Raw genomic sequence first — 27366 nt, forward strand, 5'->3', positions numbered from 1 at the left:
TCTCAACCTTAATTACAGACCCACAACTCCTTGAATGAAAAGATGGCTGGGTTCCCTTGAGGAAGGACGCCACTACACAGCCAAAAATTTATACTGTTAATCTTTTTCCCAGCTTTCCAAAAGGAATTTATGGCTTTTTACAAAAGTGACTGTTCATTGGTGAAAAGAAAATAATCATACTTTTCACGGGTTACGGGATATTAGCTCTGAACTGACAGTAATTCCAGAAAACCAAAACATCACTGTGGTCTAACAGCCAGAGTGGAAACTTATGGATGTCAGATTGTTAATGGAGTCTTAGCTGAGGTTCGTTTCATAGTGGGCTATTGGGTCCCCAAACCCATCCTGTAGTGATTTCCCTAGTTCCGGAATGTATAATTGGAATAGATATACCCAACAACTGGCAGAACCCCCACATTGGATACTTGACAAATGGAGTAAGGGCTATTATGGTAGGAAGAGCCAAGTGGAAGCCATTAGAGCTGCCCGTACCTAGGAAAATAGTAAACCGAAAGTAATACCACATTCCTAGAGGGATTGCAGAGATTACTGCCACCATTAAGGACTTGATGGATACAGGGATGGTGATTCCTGTCGCATCCCCATTCAACTTACCTATTTGGCCTGTGCAAAAAACAGATGGATCTTGGAGAATGACAGTGGATTATTGTAAACTTAACTGGGTGGTGACTCCAATTGCAGCTGCTGTTCCAGATGTAGTTTCATTGCCTGAGCAAATTAATACATCTCCTGGTACCTGGTAAACCCTGGTGGTGTAGTGGTTAAGTGCTACAGCTGCTAACCAAATGAGTTGGAATTGACTCGATGGCACTGGGGGTGGGTGGTAGCTGGTAAGCATCTATTTATCTGGCCAATACCTTTTTTTCTATTCCATTTGTGAGGGAACACCAGAAACAGTTTGCCTTCAGATACAGGGTCAGCAATACACCTTTAGTGTCCTACCTAAGCAGTATATCAACTCTCTAGCCTTATGTCATTATTTAGTGTGCAGGGAACTTGATTGCCTTTTCCTTCCACAAGACCTCACGCTGGTCCATTACATTCATGGCATTGTACTGATTGGACCTAGTTAGAAAGAAGGGACAGTGACTCTGGATTTTCTGGTAAAACGTTGACGTGCGAAACCAAACCATTACCTTTGAGTTGATTCTGAGTCATAGTGACCCTATGGGACAGATTGTAACTGCCCATAGGGTTTCAAGGAGCAGCTGGTGAATTCAAACTTCCCACCTTTTTGGTTAGCAGCCATAACTCTTAACAACTGCTCCACCAGGGCTGCACATTTGCATGCTAGAAGGTGGGAAATTAACCTGACACAAATTCAGTTGCCTCATGAAATTTCTAGGGGTCTAGTGGTGTGGGGTATGTTGAAATAGTCCTTCTAAAGTAAAGGATAAGTTATTGAATCTGCTCCCTCCCACAACTTAAAAAGAGGCACAATGCCTAGTGGACCTCTTTGGATTTTGGAGGCAACATGTCCCTCATTTGGGTGTGCTACTTGGGCTTATTTATCAAGTGACTCGAAAAGCTGCTAGTTTTGAGTGGGGCCCAGAAGAGAAGGCTCTGCAACAGGTTCAGGCTGCCGTGCAAGAAGTTCTGCCACTTGGGCCAGATGATCTGGCTGACTGAATGGTGCTTGAAGTGTCAGTGGCAGATAGAGATACTTCTTGGAGTCTTTGGGAGGCTCCTATTGGTAAATCACAGCACAGACCCTTAAAATTTTGGAGCAGAGCGATGCCATCCTCTGCAGATAACTGCTCTCCTTTTGATAAACAGCTTTTGGCTTATTACGGAGCCGTAGTAGAGACTGAACACTTAACCATGGGCCACCAAGTCACCATGTGGCCTGATCTACCTATCATGAACTGGGTGTTGTCTGACCCACAGAGCTCTAAAGTCGGATGTGCACATTAGCATTCCACTATTAAATGGAAATGGTATATACAGGACCTGACCTGAGCAGGACATAAAGGCAAATTTAAGTTGCATGAAGAAGTGGCCCAAATGCTCATGTTCTCCACTCCTGTCACATTACCTGCCCTCTTCCAGTCTGTACCTTTGGCCTCATGCAGAGTTCCTAATGGTCAGTTGACTGAGGAAGAGAAAACTTGTGCCTGGTTTAGAGATGGTTGTGTGTGATATGCAGGCACCACATGAAAGTGGACAGTGATAGCATTGCAGCCCATTTCTGGGACCTCCCTGAAGGACAGTGGTGAAAGGAAATCCTCCCGATTGGCAGAACTACGAGCAGTGCACCTGGTTGTTCACTTTGCTTGGAAGGAGAAACAACCAGATGTGCATTTGTATACTGATTCATGAGCTGTGGCCAGTGGTTTGGCTGGATAGTTAGGGACTTGGAAGGAATATGATTGGAAAATTGGAGACAAGGAGTAACAGGGAAGAGATGTGAACAGACCTTACTGAATGGGCCAAAGAAGTAAAGATATTTGTGTTTCATGTGAATGCTCACCAAAAGGTGACCTCGGCAGAGGTGAACTTTAACAATGAAGTGGATAGGATGCCGCGTTCTGTGGAAACCAGTCATCCTCTTTCACCAGCCACTCCCGTCATTCCCCAATGGGCTCAGGAACAAAGTAGCCATGGTGGCAGGGATGAAGGTTATGCACGGGCTCAGTAACGTGGACTTCCAGTCACCAAGGTCAACTTGGCTCCAGCCACTGCTGCGTGCCCAGTCTGCCAGCATCAGAGACCAACACTGAGACCCTGACATGGCACCATTCCTCAAGGTGATGAGCCAGCAACTTGGTGGCAGGTTGATTACATTGGACTGTCATGGAAAGGACAGCATTTTGTTCTTACTGGAATAGACACTGGATACGGATTTGCCTTCCCTGTACACAATGCTTCTGCTAAAACTACCATCCATGGACTTACAGAATGCCTTATCCACCATCGTGGTATACTTGCTACACAGCATTGCTTCGGATCAAGGGACTCACTTCACAGCAAATGAAGTGCAGCAGTGGGACCATGCTTATGAAGTTGGCTGGTCTAATCATGTTTCCCGTCATCCTGAAGCAGCTGGCTTGATAGAATGATAGAATGGCCTTATAAAGACACAATTATGGCTCCAGCTAGGTGCCCATACCTTGTGGGGTTGGGGCAGTGTTCTCCAGGAGGCTGTATATGCCCTAAACCAGGATCCAATACACAGTACTGTTTCACTCATAGCCAGGATTCATGAGTCCAGGAATCGAGGTAGAAATGGGAGTGGCACTACTTACTATTAACCCTAGTGATCCAACCCAAACCAAACTAAACCCACTGCCATTGAGTCGATTCCAACTCATCGCAACCGCTTAGGGTTCCTAAAGCTGTAAATGCCTACAGAGGCAGACTGCCACGTCTTTCTCCCACGGAGCCGGTGGTGGTTTCCAACTGCAGCCTTTCAGTTAGCAGCTGATCGCTTTAACCACTGCACTTTGCTTCCTGTTTCCATGACCTTTTGTTCTGCGGGTCTAGTGATCTTAGTTCCAAAGGGAGAAATGCTCCCACCAGGAGATACAACAATGATTCTATTGAACTGGAAGTTAAGAATGCCACCTGGCTACTTTGGGCTCTTCATGCCTCTGAATCAACAGTCAAAGAAGGGAGTTACTGTATTGGCTGGTGTGATGGATGCTAATTATCAAGGAGAAATCAGATTGATATTGCATAATGGAGGTAAAGAAGAACATGTCTGGTATACAGGAGATCCCTTAGGACTTCTCTTAGTACTACTGTGCTGTGTGATTAAAGTGAATGGAAAACTACAGCAACCCAATTCCGACGTGACTACTGATGGCCCAGACCCTTCAGGAATGAAGGTTTGGGTCACCCCATGAGGCAAAGAACCACAGTCAGTTGAGGTGCTTACTAAGGGTAGAGGGTTTTCAAGGTTGTAAATCTTTATGGAAGCAGACTGCCACGTCTGTCTTCCACAGAGCAGCTGGTGGGTTTGAACCAGAGACGTTTTTTGGTTAGCAGCAGAGTGCTTTAACCACCGCATCACCAAACCCAAGCCGTTGCTGTCTAGTCCATTCTGACTCATAGCAACCCTATGGGACCGAGTAGAACTGTCCCATAGGGTTTCCAATGAACAGCGGGTGGATTTGGACTGCCAACCTTCTGGTTAGCAGCCAAGCCCTTAATCACTGTGCTACCAGGGCTCTTGAAAATAGAGAGAAATACACTTACTTAAATTCTATTAGAAATATGAAAATTATTAAGAGGAAAAATCTCATAATGTTCCTACTGATTGCATACATACCTCTTCACAAAAACCAGTTGCTGTCAAGTCAATTCTGAGTCATGGCAACTGTATGTGTGTCAGAGGAGAACTGTGCTCCATAGCGTTTTCAATGGCTTATATTGCAGATGTAAGATTGCCTGGCTTTCTTCTGAGGTGTCTTTGGGTGGACTTGAACCTCCAACCTTTCTTTTATTAGCTGAGCATTTGCACCCAATAGGACTTATTCATAATGCTGATTAATTTTAGTGGACTTTAACTGAGTTAAATTTATATTTAAAAAAACCAAACCAAACCCAGTGCCGTCAAGTCGATTCCGACTCAATTTATGTACTGTGTCCCAATTCAAAAATAATTGAGCTTGATTTGAAGTTGAGTTGTATCAGTGCTTAGAATATGTTTGCATTGTTTTAAAAGTATTGTATTTTAAAGCAGTCACTAAAGGCAAAATTTTTAGTAACATTTAGTAATCATTAGTTAAGTTAAATTAAAAAATTTCTTCAAAGTTTAACAAAATACAAAAATACTTCATTATGTTAATTATTTATGGGGAAAAAGTCAGCAAAGTAAGTGTTTAGAAATCCTGTTTTTTTTTTTACTGTATCTTCCTAGTTGTTTGTCACTGTGAACATAAAAACTTTGAGGAGAGTTTTACAAGGTCATCTGCTGCATACCTGTATCCTTATAGAATAACGTTTGTGTGTTTTATCCTCTTCTTAAAGGAACAGTGTGAATACTAACCAGTTCCTTTCCAAACTCAGCTGCCACTGTTCTTTTTCCTATGGGGGAAAAACCAGCTAATGAGGAGAAAAATCAATGCCTTTTTGAGCTGTAGTATATTGTGCTATGTTTGAAGTGAGATATGCATGTTTCAGACAGGGTGAAGTTAATGAGAAATTTAACCTTTTAAGTATTACCTGAATGCTAGTGATATGGTAAAATTTTAACATATTGTACTTATATTTCTAAGTTTCCTCTTTTGTTTTAACATAAAATTTTTGGTCTGTTGCTCATCAGAGAGCATATTTGGTAGCATCTCATTTGTTATGTCTCTTTCTCCCGTTTCAAAAGGAAAATGTGTTTAAAGATGTTGAGGAAAATAAAGGTGTTTAAAAATATTCATCAAGTGAAAATGTTTTTATCAAAGTATTAATTAGGAAAAATATAGGTGATTACATGTTATGAATGGAAAGCTGGATTTTTTGAAAGTGAGTTAGGTTTGCCACCAAAATAGTAAAAAGCTCTAAAAATATTTGCCTGTTTCTCCACTAGATGGAGCTGTATGCTAGTTATATTGCTCTATAGCAATAATTGGAGCCCTGATGGCGTAGTGGTTAAGGGCCACAGCTGCTAACCAGAAGGTGGGCAGTTTGACTCCCCAGTCCCTCCTTGGAAATCCTGTGGGACAGGTTCCTGCTGGCAAAATGGTTAAGAGCTAAGGCTCCTAACCAAAAGGTCGGCAGTTCAAATCCACCAGCCGCTCACTGGAAACCCTATGGAGCAGTTCTACTCTGTCCCATAGGGTTGCTGTGAGTTGGAATCGACTCAGTGGCACACAGCAACAGCAGCAACAGCATAGCAACGATGACATGTGTTTGATGAGATAATACAGTGAAACCTGTGAGAGCCGGAACTTGACAGGACTGCCTTGTTTTTCTACATCTGGCAAGTTTTCTGCCTTTTACAGGGTGCAGGCTTGCTACTTTTCTGTCATTCCTTTTAGTGGAAAATATTTTAGTTTTCCTTCTCTGACAAGTTTCTGTGTTTTTCTGTACCCATTGCTGTTGAGTGGATTCTGACTCATAGTGACCCTATAGGGCAGGGTAGAACTGTCCCATAGGGTTTCCAAGGCTGTAATTTTTACAGAAGCAGACTGCTACATCCTTCTCCTGAGGAGCAGCTGGTTGGTTCGAACTGCCGACCTTTTGGTTAGCAGCTGAGTACTTTAACCACTGCACTACCAGGGCTCCTGATGAGATAAAACTAAGGTTAAACTTTGTAAACCAATGTATTAACACTACTAATATGTTAAATGTATTAATATATATGGCATGTATATTAATATATGGCCCAGTGGTAGTATAACTATAGGTAAAATATAATTTTATCCCGTATATATAAGATGTTATTTATCAGCCATCTCTAAGAAATGTGTACAGTTGATTTTCTGGTAGAGTTGGTAAAATTTCTGTTGATCTATCGTCATACTTTCAACCCGTATCATAATGGCCAAAAAAAAAAATCAAGAATTTTCAATATACAGTTGAAATTATCTTAAATTAGCTTCTCCTTAATGATTTGCCAGAATAACTGCAATTCTGCACTCTCTTTGGTATAAACATAACTGATTCCTGTGGTATGTTTAATGCTCAAGGCTAGTTAACTGATCTCTTGTAGGTGCTTTTCTCCCCCTAGTTGAGTTGAATTATATACTTGCCAAGAGTCAGTTGTGTTTGTCCCCAAACCTTTTTATACTAGTTATATCTGTGATCATAATTATAGAATTTAATCAAACCTAAATAAACTAATAGAAATATTAGAAAATACATTCTTTGTGAAAAGAGTTGAAAGCTTTGGAATATTCAGCAAAAGGTAAATTGCTAAAAATTTTCTCAAATTAGGTGTGAGTGTGAAAGACTGGAACCTAGAGAAATTCTGCACTTGATTAAGGGGCAGAAAGTGTTTGGAATTCTGTACAATGATGCTTTTATTTAAAAGTATAAGTTTCACATTCAAGAACCTTAAAAGTTCTGTGGTAACCAGGTAGTACCATACAATATTTCTCAAAATCCTTATCGTTGTTGTTGTTGTTAGGTGCCATTGAGTCTATTCTGACTCATAGTGACACTGTGTACAACAGAATGAAACACCGTCCGGTCTAGCGCCATCCTCAGAATCATTGTTATGCTTGAGCCTGTTGTTGTAGCCACTGTGTCAGTCCATCTTGCTAAGGGTCTTCCTCTTTTTCACTGACCCTCTAAATTACCGCGCATGATGTCCTTCTCCAGGGACTGATCCATCCTGATAACATGCCCAAATTATGTGAGACAAAGTCTCACCATCTTCACTTCTAAGGAGCATTCTGCTTGTACTTCTTCCAAGACAGATTTGTTCATTCTTTTGGCAGTCCATGGTATATTCGATATTCTTCCCCAGCACCACAATTCAAGGGCATCATTCTTCTTTGGTCCTCCTTATTCATTGTCCAGCTTTCGCATGCATATGAGCCAGCTGAAAATGCTACAGCTTGGGACAGGTGCACCTTAGTCCTTAAAGTGACATCTTTGCTTTTTAACACTTTAAAGAGGTCTTTTATAGCAGACTAGCCCATTGAAATATATCTTTTGATTTCTTGACTGCTGCTGCCATGAGTGTTGATTGTGGATTCAAGTAAAATGAAGTCCTCGACAACTTCAGACTTTTCTCCATTTATCATGATGTTGCTTATTGGTCCAGTTGTGAGAATTTTTGTTTTCTTAATGTTGAGGTGTAATCTATGCTGAAGGCTGTAGTCTTTGATCATCAGTAAGTGCTTCAAGTCCTGTTTACTTTCAGCAAGCAAGGTTGCGTCATTTGCATATCACTGGTTGTTTATGAGTCTTCCTCCAATCCTGATGCCCCATTCTTCTTCATATAGTCCAGCTTCTCAGAGTCTTTGCTCAGCAGCCTTAACACACACCTTTCCTTACTTTAAACCATGCAGTATCCCCTTGTTCTGTTTGAACGACTGCCTCTTGATCTTTGTGCAGGTTCTACACGAGCACAATTAAGTGTTCTGGAATTTCCGGCCTTCGCAATGTTATCCACAGTTTGTTATGGTCTACATAGTCAGATGCCTTTGCATAGTCAATAAAACACAAATGGAGATCTGGTGTTCTCTGCTTTCAGCTAGGATCCATTTGATATCGACAGTGATATTCCTCATTCTATGTCCTCTTCTGAATCTTGAATTTCTGGCAGTTCGCTGTCAATATACTACTGAGCTGCTTTTGGATGATCTTCAGCAAAGTTTTAATTGTATATGATACTAATGATATTGTTCTATAGTTTCCACATTCAGCTGGATCACCTTTCTTTGGAATAGACATAAGTATGGATATCTCCCAGTTGGTTGGCCAGGTAGCTGTCTTCCAAGTTTCTTGGCAGAGAAGAGTGAGCACTTGCAGCGTTGCATGTGTTTGTTGAAACATCTCAGTTGGTATTCCGGCAGTTCCTAGAGCCTTGTTTTTTTGCCAGTGCCTTCAGTGCAGTTTGAACTTCTTCATCAGTATGTTGGTTCTTGATCATGTACTGCCTCCTTAAATGGCTGAATGTCAAACAATTCTTTTTGGTATAGTGACTCTGTGTATTCCTTCCATCTTCTTTTTATGCTTCCCTCGTTGTTCAGTAATTTGCCCGTAGGATCCTTTACTGTTGAAACTCAAAGCTTGAATGTTTTCAAATTTTTTCAGTTCTTTCAGCTGGAGAAATGCTAATCATGTTCTTCCTTTTGTTTTTCTAGCTCCAGGTCTTTGCACATTTCATTACAATACTTTGTCTTCTCGAGCCACCCTTTATTCAGTTCTTTTACTTCATCATTTCCTCTTTTCACTTTAGCTAATCAATGTTCAAGAGCAAGTTTCAGAGTTTCCTCTGACATCCATTTTGGTGTTTTCTTTCTTTCTTTTCTGTCTTTTTAATGACCTCTTGGTTTCTTCTTGTATAGTGTCCTTGATGTCATTCCAGAGTTCGTCTTGTCTTTGGTCATTAGTGTTCAATGTGTCAAATCTATTCTTGAGATGGGGGGATATTACTCAAGGTTGTACTTTGGCTCTTGTGAACTTGTTCTAATTTTCTTCAGCTTCAACTTGAACTTGCGTATGAGCAGTTGAGGGTTTGTTTTGCAGTCAGCCCCTTTCCTTGTTCTGACTGGTGATGCTGAGTTTCACCATAGTCTCTTTCCATGGTTATAATTGGTTTGATTCCTGTGTATTCCATCTGGTGAGGTCCATGTGTATAGTTGTCCTTTATGTTGTTGAAAAAAGATATTTGCAGTGAAGAAGTTGCTGATCTTAGAAAATTCTATCCTACAATTTCTGGCATCATTTCTATCACCAAGGCCATATTTTCCTACTACCAATCCTCCTTCTTTGTTCCCAACTTTCACGTCCCAATCACCAGTAATTATCAGTGCATCCTGGGTGCATATTCCATCAATTTCAGACTGCAGAAGTTGGTAAAAATCTTGAATTTCTTCATCTTTGGCCTTAGTGGTTGGTACATAAATTTGAATAATAGTTGTATTAATTTGTCTTCTTTGTAGGTGTATGGATGTTACCCTATCACTGACAGCGTTGTACTTCAGGACAGATCTTGAAATGTTCTTTTTAACAGTGAACCCAATGCTGTTCCTTTTCATTTTGTCATTCCTGGCAGAGTAGACCATACAGTTGTCTGATTCAAAATGGCCCATACCAGTCCATTTCACCTCATTAATGCCTAGGATACCCATGTTTATGCGCTCTGTTTCATTTTTGACGATTTCCAACTTTGATAGATTCGTACTTTGTACATTCCAGGTTCCGGTTATTAACGGATGTTTGCAGCTGTTTTCTTCTCTTTTTGAGTCGTGCCACATCAGCAAATGAAGGTCTCGAAAGCTTGACTCCATCCATGTCATTAAGGTCAACTCTACTTTGAGGAGGCAGCTCTTTCTCAGTCGTATTTTGAGTGCCTTCCAACCTGAGGGGCTCATCTTTTGGTACCATGTCAGACAGCGTTCTGCTGTTATTTGTAAGGTTTTCACTTGCTAATTTTTTTTCAGAAGTAGACTGCCAGGTCCTTCTTCTTGAAACCTGTCCACCATGGGTGACCCTGCTGGTGTTTGAATATCAGTGGAATAGCTTCCAGCATCACAGCAACACGCAAGCCCCCACAGTGCGAGAGTGTGACACGCACAGGGGAAAATCCATATTAAAAACCCCAAATTTAAATACTCCATAACTCAACATGTTTCCATTAATGAAAGCACATGGTATCAAAAAATATCCAAAGCAGAAAATAATTGGACCCTGTTAAGGAAGCAGACTGCCGCATCTTTCTCTCACAGAGCAGCTGATGAGTTCGAACCGTGGGCCTTTCAGTTAGCAGCCTAGTGCCTAACCACTGCACCACTAGGACCACTTACTACTCTGGTAGCCCACTATAATCCTATGAGAGCTTTTTTGTTTTTGTTTTTTTTTAAAAGGTGAATGTTTTCCCCCTACTTTTATGGTAAGAATACTGGACTAAGAATCACTTTGGGTAGAATTGACATCTTTACTATGTTGAGTCTTCCTCCTTGAACACAGTATGTGTTTCCGTTATTTAGGTTTTGATTTCTTTCATTGATATTTTGTAATTTTCAACATACAGATCTGTACTACCTAAGTAGTTTATTTATTTTTGGAGCTATTGTAAATGGTATTGTTCCTTTTCAAATTTTTCGTTGCTTATATATAGAAATGGGATTTATTTTTGTGTTGACTTAGTATCTTACCCACCAAACCAAAACCCAACCCACTGCTATCAAGTCGATTCCGACTCATAGTGACCCTATAGGACACAGTAAAACTGCCCCATATGGTTTCCAAGGCTTTAAACTTTTATGGAAGCAGACTGCCTCATGTTTCTCCATTGGAGTGGCTGGTAGGTTCAAACCACTGACCTTTTTGTTAGCAGCTAAGCACTTTAACCACTACATCACCTGGGTTCCTTTAATATCCTGCCGAAAACCAAATTCATTGCTGTCGAGTTGATTCCTACTCATAGCGACTCTATAAGGACACAGTAGAACTGCCCTGTAGGATATCCAAGGAGCGGCTGATGGATTTGAACTGCTGACCTTTTTGGTTACCAGCCAAGCGCTTAACCACTGCACCACCAGGGCTCTTTAGTATCCCATAGCCTTGCAAAACTCACTTATTTAGATCTATGAGGTTTTTCTTTTTTCGGAAGATGCTCTGGGATTTTCTGCATAGATAATCTTGTTGTCTCTGAATATGGACGGTTTTATTTTTTCCTTTCCAAACTGTATGCCTTTCTGCCTTCTTGCTCTGGCTGAGACTCCCAGTACTCTGATGTCTAGAAAAGATGAGAGTGAACACTCTTACCTTATTCCTGATCTCAGGGAGAAATCATTCAGTCTGTCACTATCAAGTATGATGTTGGCTTTACAATTTTTGTAGATGCCATTCATCAAGTTGAGAAAGTTCCTTTAATTGTTAGTGTGCTAAAAGTTTTCATCAGGAACGAATGCTGTATTTTAGCATGTGCTTTTTCTGTATCTTTTGATATGATTATTATTTTTTTGGTTCAGATTATTAATATGGTACATTACATTGAGTTTTGAACATTGAAACAGCCTGAAAGTCTCTATTTCACCTTTGTTTTTGAAAGATGTTTTTCTGGCTATACAATTCTAGATTGACAGTTTTTTCTTTTAGTACTTTCAAAATGTCTTCTCCCTTGCACTGTTAGGATGTTATCCTTATCTGTGTTTCTGCATATGTAACGTCTCTTTTCTTTATCTGGTTTTAAGGTTTTGTCTCTAATGCTGGTTTTGAACAATTTGATTATGATGTGCCATGAGAGAGTTTTTCTTAAACTAGAATTTGTCGTGCTTCTTGGATCTGTGGGTTTATAGTTTTTATATGTCTTAGACACTGTTTTTTGTATGTTAAATAATTCTAATTGTATTTTTTTAAAGAAAGTTGTTATTTTTATTTTTTTCCTAAGAGGCAGCAAACTTGTTTGGGCACAAACTACAAACTCTTGACTTGCCAGCACTGTGTTTTAGCTGCTTGCGCTGAGTAGTTCCTTATCTTTCACATACTGTGTTGCTTTTTTTAGCTTGGTCCCTAGGGTTTTTTGTTTTGTTTTGTTTTGTGCCTGTATAGTTTCGCTGCCAGCCAAGGATTCAGGTAATGTTTAGTAATTACCATTTCTTGATGATGCGTTTACATCTATGTACTACCATTTTTTTTTACTACCATTAACAGCATTTTGTTTTGGATTATGAAATGTATCAAGTAGATAGAGAATATTATGCCTGCTTTAAGCTATCCAGACTTAAGATCTTAAATGTATTGCCATTTTACCCCACTCCAAATCCCATTTTTTTTCTGTGTTAATCACTATTGAAAGTAAGCCATGTATTTTACCAGACCTGTTTCTAAGCACCTATTCAAACAAGTACACATTCGGATATCAACATACGTGTATAGCCTCACATTTTTAAGAAATATAGACCCAGTCATCCTATATATTTTTTTCTGATATTTCTTTCATTTGTAAGTATATTGTAGATATCTCTTGTGTCAGTACTTATTGATCTACCTCATTTGGTTATTGTCTTTTTCAATATGTTTTCAGTGCTTAGCGTATTGCCTAGAATATAATAAGTACTCATAAAGCAATGACTGTAGTGCTGTTTATATTATTATACCTATATAGTCTGAGGAAACCCTGGTAGCATAGTGGTTAAGTGCTATGGCTGCTAACCAACAGGTCGGCAGTTCAAATCTGCCCGGCACTCCTTGGAAACTCTATGGGGCAGTTCTACTCTGTCCTATAGGGTCGCTATGAGTCAGAATCGACTCGACGGCAGTGGGTTTTTTTTGGGTTATGTAGTCTGGGTGGAAACCCTGGTGGCGTAGTGGTTAAGTGCTACGGCTGCTAACCAAAGGGTCGGCAGTTCAAATCCGCCAGGCGCTCCTTGGAAACTCTATGGGGTAGTTCTACTCTGTCCTATAGGGTTGCTATGAGTCGGAATCGACTCGATGGCACTGGATTTGGTTTTGGTTTGTTTTATAGTCTGGGTGTACCAGACTATAGTATAGTTTGGATATACCAAACTTTATGTAGTCATTTACCCAGAGTGACTTTTAGTTTCTAGTTTTATAATCCAGTCTTTAGAACCTCGGTATTTCGTAAGGGTTTTTTTAAAAATCATCTGCAGGTCCTTTGAGTTTTAGATAAATTATCAGTAACTGCCTTAGTTTCCTAGTGCTGCCCTAACAAAAAATACCACAGGTGGGTGGCCTTGAAGAACAGAAATTGATTTTCTCACAGTTCAGGAGGCTAAGAATCTGAATTCAGGCTGTAGCTTTAGTGGTAGGTTCCTCTTGTCTCAACTTTTAGCAGCTGCCAGCAATCCTTCATGTTACTGGGCTCATAGATGTATCTGTTTTCATTGTAACATGATGCCTGTCTCCCCACTTTGTGTGTGTCTCTGTATCTATTCTGCTCTTTTTATAAAATACCACTCAGAAGTAATGAGATTTAGGACCTACCCTGTCCTGGTATGACTATAATGACATAACAAGAGAAAGCCCGTGTTTCCAGACAAGGTCTTATTTGCAGGTATAGGGGCTAGGACTTCCGCGTTTCTTTTGGGGGGATACAATTTAATCTATAACAGTAGCTAAAGGGCCCTTGAAGTATTTATTACATTTCTAAAAACTTTGTGTTGATAGAAGGACATTTGATAAAGATTGTTATAACTTCATAAATATCTTTATTTTAGGAGTCAACAGATTCATTTTCTTAGGGACCTTAACACTTTTCTAGGAGAATTACACTGTGGACAGTCTTCCTTATTTCCATATTTACTATGCCGTTTTACTAGGAGCCACATTTTCTTAGTTCATGAGTCAAGTCTTAAGATCAAGAGTTGGCAAACTACAGCCCGTGAGCCAAATCTGGCCCTCTGTCTTTTTTTGTAAATGAAGTTTTATTGGAACACAACCATGCTCATTCATTTATGTATTGATCTGGCTACTTTCTTCTGTAACAGCATAATTGAGTAGTTGCAACAGAGATCATATGACCAACAAAGACTGAAATATTTACTATCTGACCCTTTCAGAAAAAGTTGGCTAGGCCCTGCTGTAGGTGAATACTACATGTTGGCCAGTAGTGGATATAATATTAAGAGCACTGAACTTGTAGTCAAAAGTTGTAAGTTCACCAGTATTTGATTCTTTGACTTTGGGGAAAATTGCTTTATCTTCCGAACGCTTAGTTTGTTCATCTGTAAATAAAATATTCCTAAACGATTGTTAAAGTCATTCTAGCTCTGAAGTCCTGAGAAACTTTGTAATATAAGGATTTAGTAGGACATTTGAAAGCATAACTAGATATAAAATAAATGTGCAAATGGACCATAAAATGGAGAATATACAGAGATTTTTTTTCACTATGTAAATCTAATTCAATTCTGAAAATGTGTTAAATAGTGAATTTTCTGATAGTTGGAAAGCCTGTGTGTTAAATGGGAAAAGTAATAATGCATTACTAGCCCATCTCCAAACCCAAACCAGGCATTCTCCAAATATCACTAAAGTATATTCCACACCTAGGTGGCCATATGTAGTTGTTGTCATAGTATTTTGTACATTTAAAGTATCAGTTAACTATATAATACTTAATGAGCTCATTAATGGGTATGTAATATAGTGAGGTATATAATTATGCTTGAGGTATATAATTATACTTATCTTCTACACTGTACTTTATATGTACTGTTTTGTAATGCATGATGAGGTAAAGATGTCATGAATGCATATAATACTTAAAATATGAAATAAAGCAGTTAAAAGAAGCAGTTACCAACTGAAGAGTTATTTTTTAGCTAATAAATTTATCAACCTGTTATTTATTAGTATCTCCTTGTCACATTATTTGTCAATCATCTTTTCATAATTTGTCTTAGAACATTTCACCAGGATTTGAGCCACCCATGGAAGTGGGACATCATCTGCAAAAATGTTAACTGGCAACTATATCCCTTCAAAGTCATACTCTATACCATTTTGACTATTCTTTTTCCTTCTCCATGCACAGATACAACGTGTAGTATTCACCTTTTTATATGTATTGATAGAGGCATTTACTTGCATATGTAATGTGTATAAGGCCAAATTCAGTTCTTTATTTGGTCAGTCATTTTCCATAAGTACCATATCATTTGATGGCCTTTAAATTAGCCTCCCAAAGTATTTTCTAACCCTGGAGATCAAATAAGTTTGATTTTTATTTAATTCTGTTAAGGAACCTTTAAACCCATAGTTATATCATATTGTCTTAGCAGAGACATTAAAATCTCCTGGCCAGTTAAAAACTGCCAGATTGCACAATGATTAAAATATTCTGCAGTCCTTCCTAAGTGAGGATACAGGCCTTTTCCAGTGTAATTGATGTTTCATCAGCTTACTGAAGCACCGCATCTACTCAGGTACAGCTTCATCATTTTTCTAAACTGACTGTCAGCATTGGGCAGTCTTCTGAAAGAGAACGCCCTCTAGTGTCCCTATTTTGAATAACAAGTCTCTTCATCATGAAATAAGAGCCTGTAGGGCCTCTATGAGTCAGGATTGACTCCACGGCAATGGATTAATGGGTTAAAGGTATAGTGTTTGGGCTTGGCTCAATAATCCCAGTCTATCCCTAAGGGAAACCCTGGTGGTGTAGTGGTTAAGAGCTATGGCTGCTAACCAAAAGGTCTGCAGTTCGAATCCAGCAGGCGCTGCTTGGAAACTATGGGGCAGTTCTACTACTCTGACCTATAGAGTCACTATGAGTTGGAATTGACTTGACAGCAGTGGGTATGGTACGGGTATCCCTAAGGATCCTCAGTCTCTTTGTTGGGTCCAATGTTGACGTCACCACCACAAATGCTGTTGTCTTCGTATACTTGTGGCGTGAATGCAATTTAAATATAATGCATATACCCAGATATATTCCGTGCCCCAAGAAATTGTCAGTTACCGTATTTTTATGCAAATAATGCACACGTTTTTTGCCAACCGTGCAATCCCCTCGTGCATTATTTTTCCAGGCATGCTGTGCGTGTTATATGTGTGGGCACGCTATTTACGTGGGTGTGTTACTTGCAAAAAATATGGTCGATATATTTTACTTTCAAATAATGTGTTCAGTCTGTATATGCCATAAGGCTTTCTTATAGTCGCCCTTTTCTGAATTCCAGGGGTGAATCCATGAGTGATATGTAGCCCATATTGTATGATACTGACTCTTTGGGAGACCAGCCTAATGCAATTAATGCTATCCAAGATGGTGATTCATTTGCATTTGTACTTTGTGTAATCAAAAGAACAAAGCAGAATTTAACATAATAAGCTGCAGTAATACTTTTGCCCTCATACCACAGTTATTTTCTCAGGAAAGAGTCATTTAGATTGCTGGCAACACAATACACCAATTGTCTGCTAAGTATTACAGTCTCTCCCACCACATTCAAAGGTAGAGTCTTTGCTAAGCACTACAAATGAACCAGTATGATAAACATAACCAGCAAAAATATGACTCCAATGACAATTCTAACCTATCACCATTTAGATGAGTCATTAAAGGGAAGTTCTTAGATATTTTTCTCTCCGTATCACCCAGCTAGAATCTTCAGAGAGTTGTCATAAATTGGCATTGGTTCAGTTTTCCTTTTCTAGAGAAGATTTGTCAGCTGTTCTCTTGTTCTAAAAAGTTCTTGTGGGGAAAGAATAATAACATTCTTCCATGGTGACATAACTCACATCTGTGTTTTTGCTATTGACCACTATTTCTTCCTGTTTCTATTTATTACCCATTTTAACTGAGTGGGAGGCTCTGGTTTGACTGCACTACCTGTCCACAGGACAGGCAGTTACAGAAGCCTTGCCAGGGCTTCTGCTTTTATTTGTTCCTAGGAAAATTTTGTAGGAGTTGACAGATAAAGAATTACAGGGCTGTCTCTTGCTTGGTAGTGAAGCAGCATTTATAGTTAATCTCATATGGTGAAATTGTGAAATTGCGAACCACTCCAAAGTTCCCTGAGGAAAATGTACACTCTAATTCAGTGCTATGGATAATGCGTCTTGCACAGCAACGTCTCCATCTACTGGCACACATAAGTGCTATCCTGGTCCTGTTACAACTGGGTCTGGCCAGATGAAAGAAAAATGTGATGTGGGAAAGATAGAGAGCTGTGAATTACTTCCTCCTCATTCCCTCGTTGCCATCTCCAGATCCTAGAAGCCTTTCCGGTGGAGTGGCCTCATATTTTATGTAAGAACACAGTGGCCCACTTGAGCTAGCTAACCCTGGATGCTCTAATCTCCTCTCATTTTAAGTAACTAATATTTTAATTGGACATTCCACTTTTCAATGAGACCAGTACTTTGAGGGTGATAAGGAATATACTATGTCCATGTAATCTTTTATTTTTTTGCCCATTCTTCAGCATATGTAGCAGTCAGAGGAAATGTGTCCAGGTGGGCCAGATTGGTAAGTGATTCTCTGTTCTAGACCTTTAATTAAATTTTTGGCAGTTGCTTTTATTATACCAAAAGCAAAGCCTAGAATATAATAGGTATCAATTACAGCCACTACTCATTTTCAGCTCCCTCGGTAGAGTAGTGGTTAAGTGCTGTGGCTGCTAACCAAAAGGTTGGCAGTTTGAATCCACCAGGCGCTCCTTGGAAACCCTGTGGGACAGTTCTGCTTTGTCCTATAGGGTCCTATGAGTCGGAATCAACTCGACAGCAACGGGTTTTGGAACTGGGCATTTGCCTTAGAATTCCAACCTCTTTCTGAGCCAGCACTTCCATTTTTTCCTTAAATTTCCATAGGGGTTTTTATGACCGTGTACTCCACCTGGAGTGTTTTTTTTTTTATTGCTTATTCACTTAAGACCTATTTGCGCATCCATACTCAAATGACCCCAAATTTTGTGACTGTCCAAGCCTTCCCCCAAAGGTGCAAGCCTAGTTGCTCTTACACCACTAAGTACACAGTTCTCAGTATGTCCCATTGTGCAGATTTACCTTTATCATCTTTCACCATGGTTTTATTGTCTGTATTATATATATGTGAACCCTGGTGGCCTAGTGGTTAAGTGCTACAGCTGCTAACGGAAAGGTCGGCAGTTGGAATCTGCCAGGTGCTCCTTGGAAACTCTGTGGGGCAGTTCTACTCTGTCCTATAGGGTTCCTATGAGTCAGACTCGACTCGATGACAGTGGGTGGTGGTGATTATATATATGGCTGATTTCCAAAAACATCACAACCCTCATTTAGACAGTGGTAAGCTGGTAAACATTTCAGGAGTGGCTCTCTGGGGGAAAAAAAAGTACCTGAGTTTTTAGTATTTGTCATTTTTCATGATGTAAATACTCCCACAATGGACAATTTCAAGCTAAAAACATGCCACCACTGATTGGGAAGAGACACAAATGGCTGTTGCAAGCTGGCTTTCCAAGTAGCCTGTTCTGCTTTAGCTGGATTCAGATCACACAACAGTCCAAAATGGGAGGTCCTGAGGGGGGCAGTTCTATCAATGGCCTCAAAGGTGATGTAGTGGCCTGTTATGGTTTGAATTGTGTCTCCCCAAAATATGTGTCAACTTGCCTAGGCCCTGATTCCCAAATTGTGTGGTTGTCCTCCATTTTGTGATCGGATGAAATTTTCCCTATATGTTGTAAATCCTGATCTGTGCCTGTGGTTAATAAGGCAAGATTAGGTTATGTTAAAGTGGATCAGGGTAGAATACAGCACACTTACTCAGGTCACAGCCCTGATCCAGTGTAAGGGGAGTTCCCCTGGGATGTGGCCTGCATCACCATTTCTTTCAAGAGATAAAAGGAGAGAGAAGGAAGCGGAGAGACAGGGACCTCATGCCACCACGAACAAAGAACCAGGAGGGAAGCGCCTCCTTTGGACCTGGGATCCCTGCGCTGAGAAGCTTCTAGACCAGGGAAGATTGATGACAAAGACCTTCCTCCAGAGCCAACAGAGAGAGAAAGGCTTCCCCTGGAGCTAGCACCCTGAATTTGGACTTCTATCCTACTAAACTGTGAGAGAATTAATTTCCATCCACTTGTGGTGCTTCTGTTATAGCAGCAGTGAAAACTAAGGCATGGCCTATTTGTAATTGTACTGATGTTATTGTCATTAGGTGCCTCCGAGTCTGTCCTGACTCATAGTGACCCTGTAAACAACAGAACAGAAACACTGCCTGGTCCTGTACTGTCCTCACAGTCGTTGCTATGTTTCAGCCCGCTGTTGCAGTCGCTATGTCAATCCATCTCATTGAGGGTCTTCCCCTTCTTTGCTGACCCTCTACCTTATTCCTGTCCTCCAGGAATTGGTCCCTCCTGATAACATGTCCAAAGTACGTGAGATGAAGTCTCGCCATCCTTGCGTCCAAGGAGCACTCTGGCTGTACTTCTTCAAAGACAGGCTTTTTCATTCTTCTGGCCGGCCATGGTATATTTAACATTCTCCACCAACACCGTAATTCAAAGGCATCGATTCTTCTTCAGTCTTCCTTATTCATTGTACAAAACTCCACCTGAATTTACCCCTAGAACACGCTCTTCCATGTATTATTTCTGTTTTATCAGTGACGTCTGCTGAGCTACCTTCTCCTTATTTGAAGGATTCTTGGAAAGCATCTGGGATGTGGTAGCCATTTTTTACCTCAGGATTATTTGGTGGCCTTTGATCTTAGATGTAGTTTGTACTAATGCCCAATGACAAGTTAGCTTTCCAATCCAGTAGCTTTCTAATCTTTGCTGAGATTTTTCTGAGAGTCTGCTGAGGTGTAGTAATCAATTTCTGCCCAAGGCTCCAGTCTTCATGTGTCAGTATTGAAGATCCTTCTAAAACAATCTGAACATTGGGGTAATAATGTCCTAGACTTTAGCACCTACAGGCACTGCCTGGGAGATGATCCTTTGTAAAATTTCAGTGATTGTTTTGGACTAGGGCCCAATCCAAATTCAGATTTTTTTTTTCCTGCCTTTATATATAGCCTTAGCAGTATCCTTAAGTGGGAGATGTGGCTTTGTGAAAACCCAAAGAGTTCTACTAGCCTCTGGGCTTCCTGGTTAGGAGAAGGTCAGTAAGGGGTTCTCAGTTATTTTTTCAAAGTTTGAGAATTCCCCTGGTGTTTTCTGGCTGATATTATTTCCAGACATTTCATAGATTAGTCCAGAGCTTGAGTTTGAGATAGGTTTTGTTAGCCAACTTTTATGTCACATGGATTGTATAGAATGCAAAAAAATTCCAGCTGTTTCCCATCTTTTCTACCACTTGGCCTAGTCAGAGCTTTTGATTATAGCTATGTTAGTGTATATGTGTAGTATGTAATAATATCTCATTGTGACTTTAATTTGTATTTATCTGATGACCACTGATGCTGGGCACTGTTTACATGTTCATTGGCCATTTTTATTTATTCTTTTGTCAAATGGCAGTTCACCTTATTTTCCCATTTAAAAAAATGTGTTGTCTGTTTTTTCGTATTGGCTTATAGTTTATATATATATGGAATATTAGTTCTTTGTTGGTTAAATGTGTTGTAAATATCTCCCCCAGCTGTTGCTTGCTTTTTCCCCATCATAATGGTATTTTTTTGATGAACACAAAGAACTAATTTTAATGAAGTCCAATTTGTGAACCAGTTCTTTTATAATTAGTACTTTTGTATTCTGTTTGAGAAATCTATGTCAGGGTCAGTAAGATATTCTTCTTTGTTTTCTTCTAGAAGCTTGATTATTTTAGCTTTTACATGTGTGATCTAACTCAGATTACTTTTTAAGTATAGCATGTGGTATGAGCCAAGGATCATTTTTTTCCGTATGGACATGCAGCTGACCCTACGTCATTTATTTAAAAGACTACCTTTTCCTCCCTGAATTGCAGTGGATCATTAGGCGTTAATCAAGTGACCATATATATATATATATTTATATGAGGGAGTCTTTTCTGGATCCTTTATTCTGTTAGTCTATTTCTGTATCCTTGAACTTGTATCCAGAAGACTTGGACACTTCACAAACGATACACAAATGGCCCTTATGCACTTAAAAAGATACATAACATCATTAGTCAGGTTAACATAAATTGCAAACCACAATGAGATACAGCTGCATGTGCAGTAGAACAGACTGGGCATACCAAGTGTTAGGGAGGATGTGCAGCTCTCATACCTGGCCAGTATGTCAATGAAGTGGTGCAACTACTTTAGAAAATAGTTGGGAAGCAGTTTTACTCTGGGTATTTATCTAAAGAGAATTGAATATATGTCCACAAAAAGACTTGTACCAATACATTTCTTACTGCTTTATTCATAATAGTCAACAACTGGAAACAATCCAAATATTTAGCAGCAGGTGAATGGTTAACATATTGCAGTATATTCATACAATAAAATGGAATATTACTGAGCAGTAGAGAGGAGCAACTACTGTTTTATACAACAGCATGAATGAATCTCAAAAACTTTGTGCTGAATGAAAGAATTCTGACACAAAAGTATATATACTGTATGATCCATTTATATGGAACTCTAGAAGTGACATCTAATTTATATAGTAAAAGTACACAGATTAGTGGTACCTGGGGTTGGAGAGTCATGTAGATTTATTAATGTAAAGGGGGATGAAGGAACTTTTTTTATGGGGATGTTTGTGATACCATTTTAGACAATTGATAAAAGTGATACAATGTACACTTAAAATGGATGTATTTACTTAATATATTTTATATCTGAGTTTTTAAAAGTAAAGAAAATAAAAAGTTGTTTAGTTGAATCCTAAATGTGATAAAAATATTAATGTGTTTAATATTTTTAATGTGTTTACTGTAACTCATAATTTCTACTATAAACTGTGAACAGAGCTATAGTGTGAATGTAGAACGTGAATCTATATGGGTTGGTTAAAGTTATATGGTATGCGTGATATTAGCCAAGCAGCAGGTAAGTGATGGTAGAAAGAGTCATGGTTGTTATTGATGTGTCCTGTGGAGTTGATTCTGACTACTGAACAGAGTAGAACTGCCCCATAGGATTTCCTGTGCTGTAACCTTTAGGGGAGCAGATAGCCAGGCCTTTTCTCCCAAGGAGCTGGGGTGTTTGAACCTCCCACCTTTTGGTAAGCAGCTGAGCACTTAACCATTCCACCACTAGGGTTCTTTGAATCATGATTACTATCTGAAATTTCGTTTTTATTGAACTGATGTTCTATTCATAGTTCAAGTATATTTTCTGTTATGAAACTTTGTCATATAGTGGCATGAAGCAGTAAAACTCTTGTATATAAAAAATCTTTTTCAATGTTTTAGTTCCCATTTATTAAAGAGTCAAATTCTATAAGACTTGTTATAAAATCTCTGGCTACTTATTTTGATATGTACGTCTATATTTCTGTACAATAACACACTTGTATTGTTGCATCTTGATTTTTCTGCACAGTTTTAGGCATAATTCATTGACTTCCTGCTATAGAAGATGGGGAAAATTTATTAGTCCTATAACAGGACAGAAAAGAGAAACCATTGTAGGTATTTCAAGCAAACAGGATCTTTATTTAGGAAGTTAGTACCGTACAGAATGATTCCAGGTCCTGGAACAGAAGTCAGGGGCCATCCTGGGACCTTGGTGCTGATATTATTGTTACACTGTAGAGGTCAGGAAGACGATGTTGCTGATGCTGCCGCAGTTGCCGTTCACATCCAGAAAGCCAGCGTCTGGACACTGAGCTGGAGGGCCTCAGCCACCAGAAGCACTTAAGTCTGTATTATCTTGCGTGATGAAAGCAGACAGATGGCCTCAGCCTTACTTTCTCCTTCCATAATTTGCTGGATTGTGTCTACTTGGTAGAAACTACTTTGCATTCAGAGCTTGGGCTACAAAGGAGACTGAAAAATGTAATTTTTAGCTATCCAACTCTTCCAAATAGAAAGGAAGCATGAAAATTGGGAGACCCAATCAAGTATATCTAAGGATATAGCTTTCTTTGATACCTTTGACACACAAATGTACACTTCGTTTTCTCATCCTTCCAATATAGTTTTATTGTATCTTTGTTTAGAAAAATAGTTTTTCCATTATTATGGAAATATTTTTCCATTATTGTGCTACTCACAGCTGATAACATGTAACACATTTTTATTGTGTTCCCTATTCTTCCTCTTCCACACAGCTTTTTGTTTTCCTGTTTGTTGCTTAGTTTTCTTTTTATTATTGATAATAATTCTCTGTCAGTTGTTTGACTCTCTTCTCAGTCTCCTCTTTCTTGAACAAATTGCTCCCGGAGCTTTCTGAATACTTCCAACTTGGAATAATTTCCCTCTATCCTTGATGCGGAGCCCTGGTGGTACAGTGGTTAAGCGTTTGGCTGCTAACCAAAAGGTCAGCAGTTTGGATCTACCATCTGCTCCTTGGAAACCCTGTGGGGCAGTTCTGCTCTGTCCTTTAGGGTCATTCACTATGAGTCAGTTTCAGCTCGACGGCAATGGGTTTGGTTTGGTTTTGGTTTATACCTGATATATACCTATCATCCTGTGATTTCCCTCAATATGACCTTGGATATTCCTTTCTCTTCTATCCTGTGGTGGATCCTGTTTCCTGAGACCAGGATTTCCCATTTCTAGCTCAGTTTCCTTGTTTTGGTGGAGCATATCCTCTACCAGCTTTCTGAGAAAGGATGAAGGGGTAGGGTGAGGAGTTTTTTTTTTTGTGAGTCTTATTGATTTCTGTGTATATAAATTAATAGCATACAGTGATGGAGCAGCGGTAGAATTCTTACCTTCCATGTAGGAGACCCAGATTCGATTCCTGACCAGTGGACCTCATGCACAGCCACCCTGTCAGTGGAGGCTTGGAAGATGCTATGATGCTGAACAGGTTTCATTGGAGCGTCTAGACTTAGATGGACTAGAAAGAAAGGCCTGACGATCTACTTCCTAAAATTAGCCAGTGAAAAACCCTATGAATCACAATGGTCAGATCCCCAACTGATCATGGAGATAGTGTGGTACGGACAGCATTTTGTTCCATTGTGCATGGCATCACCAAGTGTTGGGGAATGACTCAACAGGTAGCTAACAACAACCACATATAAAGAAGTACTTTAAGGAAGATTACAAATATATATTTTCTATGCTCTGAATGTTGTCATATGCTCTCAGCCAGTGAGAACCAAAAGTGTACTGTATGCTTTCATCTTTTAAATGTAGCATTGCCATCTGCCATTTATTTTGATTTTTGGCAAACACTTTTGTCCAAGTTGGCTGACGGATTTAACAGCCTTAATTTTGAAGGCTATTGTACACATCACTCTATGGTTTGTAGCTAACAATGGAGATGTTCCATTATTTCAGAGAATTTGAAGAAAATGAAAAAGCATTGACAGAATATGATGCTAAGAATGCATTTTTATAGAACTTATGCTGATCCTGTGTAGTGAATCTGACTCATTTACTCTTTTCATGGGACACATTTCTATACTAATTGGAATATAATTGTTTTACATCTCCTCTCTGTTCTTGCCTTTTCTAACCTTTGTTAGATATATGTTAGAGCTTTTATTTTATCTTCCATGTCACTTAACTTCTCTGTCATATTTCCCAACTGTATTTCTCTGTGCTACATTCTGGAATTTCTTCACTTCTGCTTTCCATACCATTAATTCTCTGTTCATACGTTCTGTAGGCTAGTGTTTACTTCATCTATTGAATTTTCAATTTCAATGAATATATATTTTCATTTCTATGATTTCTCCTTGGTTCTTTTTTATATATTTGCATATGCTTATTTGATAACTGCCTACTCTTATTTAATGGATTGTGTTCCTTTATCTGTTTGATATTTTTTTTTTAATTTCTGTTTTGAAGGTTGATTTCCGATTGCTTTATCTCTGGTTGTTCAAGTATGGATCCCCATGCTTTTTTGTTATATCTGTACTGTTCTTCCTTATATCATATTCATGTCATACATACACATTTTGATTATTTCTAGCTGGACTATATGGTTCTCAGGTTGCTAACTAGTTTTGTGTAAGTTAATTAGCTTAAGTAAAGATTTGGGTTCCCTGCCCCATCATGGAAAAGGTTTTCGGTTTTGATTTTAGATAAAGAACTTTTCCACCTAACTTGATGAGTGACTGTGTCCAAGCCATTGAGCAGGTGGTTGTAGATTATCTGATTGCAATTTAAGGAAGGAGAGAGTCTGTGTGGTTGAATTCTAACCCTTAAGGCCTATCTGGTCTCAACATTCTCATGGACTAGGCTTCAAGTTCGATTCGTTAGCTGTTAGGATTTGATTTTGACACATAGATGTTCCCCTTTCTTCCTTTTGAGCTTGTCTTTTTTTTTTTTTTAATTGCCCCTTAGGTGAAAGTTTACAGCTCACGTTAATTTCTCGTACAAAAATTTATACACATATTGTTAGGTGACCCTAGCTGCAGTCCCTATAATATGACAGCACACTTCCCCTTTCCACCCCTGCATTTCTCTTGTCCTTTCAACCAGCTCCTATCCCTTTCTGCCTTCTCATCCCGCCTTCAGACAGAGCTGCCCATTTAGCTCCTGTGTTTTTTTTATCTACTTAAACTAAGAAGCACGCTTTTCACTAGTATTATTTTATGTTTTATAGTCCAGTCTAATCTTTGTCTGAAAAGTGGGCTTTGGGAATGGTTTTAGTTCTGGGTTAACAGAGAGTCTGGAGGCCATGTCTTCTGGGGTTCCTCTAGTCTCAGACCAGTAAGACTGGTCTTTTTATGTGAGTTTGAGTTCTGCACCACACTTTTCTCCTGCTCCATCAGGGCTATCAGTTATGTTCCCTGTTAGCATGGTTATTGGTGGTAGCCAGGCACCATGTATTTCTTCTGGTCTAAGGTGACAGAGTCTCTGGTTTATGTGGCCCTTTTGTCTCCTGGGCTAGTATTTTCCATGTGTCTTTAGTGTTCGTCATTTTCCGTTGCTTCAGGTGAGTTGAGACCAACTGATGCATCTTAGATGGCCTCCCGCAAGCTTTTGAGACCCCACATGCCACTCACCAAAGTGGGATGCAGAACAGTTTTCTTCATAAACTTTGTTATGCCAGTTGGCGTAGGTGACCCCTGTCGAGCTTATCTTTATTTATGAAAATGTATTTTAAAATATTTGTCAACATTTCAAGGTTTGGCATGGTAGATGACAGGGCCATTCTAACAAATGCTTAATTATTTCAACTGGAATGGGATTTGAGTTTGCAGTCCTTTAAAGAGTCAGAAAAGAATTTTAGCTGGATGTGGGATATAACTTAAAATAAGCTATCATTTTGCCTTAGTGAAAAATTACATATATACTCATTTCTTTAACTGGTATGAGAAGTTATTATTTATTCAAATAATTTTATTTTAAAACTGTGACAGATTATGAAATTTACGTAAATTTATTGGTTCGAGTATAGACTTGACACCTATCAAATAGTAAAAAGTGCTGAAATTGTGAGATATAATGACATAGTCATTGACACTAGTTTTGCTTATGAGCCTTCTGTGAAGGTCACAATCTTTGTTAATTAAAAAAAAATTATTTTGCATATACAAAGAAGTATGACCATTCTTCAAATGGAAAGCATTCTGGCAATGGAAATCAATGTGTTTTAAAATAAAATTTAGACTTATTTTAGATTCATGTACTTATGACTCTGACAAGCAATAAACTTGATTACTTCAAGTCAGTAGCAGTAACTATGATGTTACTTCAGGGCATAGCAATTGGCCTCTAAGTAGGCTTACCTAGAGAAAAATGTTTGTTAAAGGTGATGGAATATACCTACCTTGCTTCCCTTATACAATAGGTGATATAAGATCTTGGCTCTAGGAAGTTGTTAAATGTAAGCTCAAGGAGTAATTCCAAAGCATTTTAATAAATAAAGTATATCTCCCTCAGCTGATAAAGTTTTCTTTTCAATTTCTAAATGCTGAAATGAAATGTATAGACTTCTCACTAAATGACACGCACTGCAGAGCCCATGTAGGGAGTGTGTTTGTGTATGCTTGTAATAGATATTGTACAATATTTATTGGATGGTATTGATGGGGCTCTGATAACATTCTAATATAAAATGAGGGTCTTTAATTTTTGTATTGCTCTATACAATTAAATAATTTATTGGAATATCTGTTACTAGTTCTGTAAAAGATTATTTGATAAATTTTGCTAGAAAGGAAATTCTGTATATCCTCTTTATTTTGTAATATATATTTTAAACTATTGTGGAAAATTTCAGACATACACAAGAAAAGACAA

At 39.0% G+C, this 27366-nt stretch overlaps 1 protein-coding gene across 7 annotated transcripts in view; it reads left to right on the forward strand.

Annotated features, from left to right (window-relative positions):
* MIPOL1 (mirror-image polydactyly 1) overlaps positions 1 to 27366 on the forward strand; it is a 352757-nt gene that overhangs the window by 18336 nt on the left and 307055 nt on the right. The window contains exon 2 of one of the 7 annotated variants that reach the window (XM_049899512.1): positions 17526 to 17569. The exons of the other annotated variants lie outside the window; for them this stretch is intronic. The gene's annotated coding sequence lies outside the window, so the exon portion shown is untranslated. The remainder of the gene's footprint in view (positions 1 to 17525; positions 17570 to 27366) is intronic. 7 annotated transcript variants of the gene reach the window in all.

Source organism: Elephas maximus, chromosome 10 (assembly GCF_024166365.1).
Source record: "Elephas maximus indicus isolate mEleMax1 chromosome 10, mEleMax1 primary haplotype, whole genome shotgun sequence".
In the NCBI taxonomy this organism is placed as follows: Eukaryota; Metazoa; Chordata; class Mammalia; order Proboscidea; family Elephantidae; genus Elephas; species Elephas maximus.